The sequence below is a fragment of the Medicago truncatula genome, chromosome 6, assembly GCF_003473485.1.
Source record: "Medicago truncatula cultivar Jemalong A17 chromosome 6, MtrunA17r5.0-ANR, whole genome shotgun sequence".
Taxonomy (NCBI): Eukaryota; Viridiplantae; Streptophyta; class Magnoliopsida; order Fabales; family Fabaceae; genus Medicago; species Medicago truncatula.
This window is the reverse complement of record NC_053047.1, coordinates 21970549-21974166: the sequence shown is the minus strand read 5'-3', so window position 1 is coordinate 21974166 and position 3618 is coordinate 21970549. Positions and strand designations below refer to the sequence as shown.

At 38.2% G+C, this 3618-nt stretch overlaps 1 non-coding gene across 1 annotated transcript; it reads left to right on the top strand.

Moving 5' to 3' along the window:
• The first annotated feature begins 2586 nt into the window (after window positions 1-2586).
• On the top strand, window positions 2587-2693 carry LOC120576221 (small nucleolar RNA R71). The gene has a single exon (XR_005642298.1). It is a non-coding gene; the product is annotated as a small nucleolar RNA R71 (small nucleolar RNA).
• Window positions 2694-3618: the final 925 nt, after the last annotated feature.

Below are 3618 nucleotides of genomic sequence, written 5' to 3'. Positions count from 1 at the left end.
ACTTGAAAAATAATCCTACCATTCTGAACATCTACTATAGCACCCGCAGTGGCGAGAAAGGGTCGTCCTAAAATTATAGGGCACTCATTGTCCTCATCTATGTCAAGCACCATGAAATCAGTTGGGATGTCTATCCCTCCTATTTTAACGGGGATGTCCTCGACATATCCGACAGGTTGGATATTAGAACGATCGGCTAACTTCAATGTTGTTTCGGTAGGCTTTAACTCTCCCAACCCCAGCCTTTTAAAGAGGGGTAAGGGCAATAGACTAACAGTAGCTCCTAAGTCACATAAGGCTCGGTTTAAGGTTTCACTCCCTATCATACAAGGGATGGCAAAACTTCCTGGATCTCTAAGCTTTGTAGGTGGCTTCTTGATGATTGCACTACTTTCCCTTGTCAAAGCTATTGGTTCATTATGATCTATAGCCTCTTTCTTTGAAAAAATTTCTTTTAAGAACTTGGCGTATAGAGGCATACGAGACAAAGCTTCAGCGAAGGGAATCTTAATGCAAATCTTTTGAAGTATGTTTAAGAATTTAGTGAATTGAGCCTCCAAGTTGAGCTTAGTAAGACTTAATGGTGTAAGGGCTTTGTTCTTATCAAGCAGTTTCTCACTTTCTACCACACCTTTCTTACCTAGACACTTAACACTCTCTCCCTTGACACTTTTGGCTTTAGCAACGGTCTCTTCTAACTTACTACCCCCAAGTAAAATAGCGTTGACATGAGCTTTGGGGTTTGTTTCAGGTTGACCAGGAAAGACTCCTGGTGTTTGAGAAAAGGTGGCTGATGAGATAAAACCGCAAGTGCACGGTTCTATCGAAGTAGTAAAAATAGAGTATCGTTCCGACAGGGAGTTATGAATTCAATTAACTTTTAATGATGATTAGATGAAATAATTTTAGATAAAAGTTTGGATTTTTAATTACAAGAAAATAAAAGAAAAGATAAAAGCCTTGGGATTATTGGTTCATCCTAACGACAAGTCCTTCTCAAACCAATCTATTAAACTTATAACTTTATGTTAGACCTAATTTCTCAAGACAGTTTCTCTTTTGTTCCTCTAGCAACCAAGCCTATTTCCCTGACTTGATTACTATTAGATTTTGGTCCTAAGTTGCAACCAAGCCTATTTCGCTGACTTGATCACAATTTAGAATCCTTGAAGTTCGAAACTATATGTCTCAAAGATTGTAAAGACTATTTCGCTGCCTTTACAATCTTTGTCTAAATTCACTTGTTCAAATATCAAAACTCCACTTTCGTTTTATGAATTGTTATTTAAGATGATGGATAAACAATTATCAAACCCTCCACTTTCGTTTCCACAGTTTGATAATGGTTGATCCATGTTAAAGCGGTGAATTTAGATAAGGAATTAGGGTCACATAAGATTAAGGTTTAAAGCTTGGTTTGATTAGGATTATGTCATTAGACTTATCCAACAATCCCAAGACAAGAGAAGTCTACTCACTGACGTTCATTCTAGACAAGGGGAAGAAGAGAGAAAACATAAAAGTAAATAACAAAGAAAGTAAAATGAACTTTTATTAGAAAGACAATTGTCACATATTGTATTCCAAGAAAAGATGATTATTTGTGATGGATGGCTACTCTATTTATAGCATACATTTGACTTAAAATCTAAGCAATTACATTCGGGCTAAAAAAAGAGTAGCTTAAAATCTAAGCAAAAGCAGCAAAAGACACTCTGGAGGGTGGCACGGCCGTGCCAATGCTAGCACGGGCCGTGCCAAGCTTCTGACTTTAGGGGAGACATATTTTGTCTTCCAATCTTTGTATTTTCGTACCGAATCAGCTCCAAGTCCCTTTCTTTTGCTCCAAGACTCAATCCATCCAATACTCATTCCTGAAATATAATAAAATGCAATTTGTAGTAAACTATCTTAAAAAGGAAATAATATTAATATAAAATAAACTAAAATCTAATTAAAACTAAACTAAATAATATCTAGAAATAGGTAATAAATGACTCATCAGTGGCCACTTGTTGGGCCACTTGGGAGATTTGGGTCTCAAGCATTTTGGTATGTGTGGCGATGGAATCAACCTTGGTAGTGAGTTTGGAGAGAGAGTCGTTCAGAAATCCTGTTTGGTTTTTCAGTTCTTGAAGATTTTTATTTTGATTAGCTATGCAATTTTCTAACAGAATCTCCAAACTGGATTTCTGAGCCACTCTCTGGTTGTTTGTATAGCCAGGTGTTGCTGCCTGTCCATAGGAACCTTGAGGATATTGAGCGTAATTTAGTTGCTCAATATTGGCAGCATTACCTAACTGACAATCAACACCGATATGACCGGATATACCACAGATTTCACAAGGAGGGGATGCAGAAGAAGGTATGACTTCGTAGATACCTGCCTCTTTCTTAGAGGGAGTAGGAGCGGTGACGGCTCTCTCGTTGGTCCATTGGTAATGATTCTGAGCCATGTCTTCAATCAAGGCATAGGCCTCCGTATAATTTTTGTTCATTAGAGCTCCACCTGCAGTTGCATCAACAAACATCTTAGTGGTATATGACAAGCCATTATAAAACGTGTGGACTATAAGCCACTTTTCTAAGCCATGGTGGGGACAAAGTCTAAGCATTTCCTTGAAACGCTCCCACGCTTCATAGAGAGACTCCCCATCTTTTTGATTGAACCGCGTGATTTGATCTCTAAGTTTAGCGGTTTTAGATGGGGGGAAAAATCGGGCAAGGAATGCTCGCCTCATATCGTCCCATGAAGTGATGGAACCGACTTCTAGGGAATGGAACCAAGCGCTAGCTCTATCCCTTAATGAAAAAGGAAAGAGATGAAGTCTTACGGCTTCTTGGTTCTCTTTTATGGTGCCACTGAGTCTAAGGAAGGAAGAAATATGGAGATTTGGATCCTCAGTGGGTGATCCAGAAAACTGATTTTGCTGCACCAAATTGAGTAGTGCAGGCTTGATCTCGAAGTTATTACCCTCAACCGTTGGGTACACGATAATAGCTTGTGGCTCTTCCGTTGAAGGAGTAGCATACTCTTTGAGAGTGCGTTCAGCCATAGCAGTATTATTTTGTGCCTCTCTCTTTTTCTTATGCAAATATCTTTCGATCTCAGGAATAAATTCTCCGAGACTTTTACTTCTTCGCATAAGAAACCGAGAACCCAAGAAGATAGTGGTAATAAAAGAAAGAAGTAGAAGAAAAGAGGAAGAAAAGAGAGTTCTAATCACCAAGAAAGAGTTAATCAAATTAGTTTACTCCCCGGTAGCGGCGCCAAAAACTTGATGAGATAAAACCGCAAGTGCACGGTCTTACCGAAGTAGTATGAAAAGAGTATCGTTCCGACAAGGAGTAGTTTAATTTAATTAACCTTTGGAAATGATTAGAGGAGAAAGGAATTGTAAGTTGGGTTTTTCAAACGGTTGAAAATTAATATAATAAAAAGAGCCTTGGGATCGTTGGTTTCATCTAAATAATAAGTCCTTCTCAAACCAAAATTATAAGCTTATAATGTTATGTTAGACCTAATTTCTCAAGACAGTTTCTCTTATGTTCTTCTAGAAACCAAGCCTATTTCGCTGACTTGATTACTATTAGATTTTGGTTCTTCTAACAACCAAG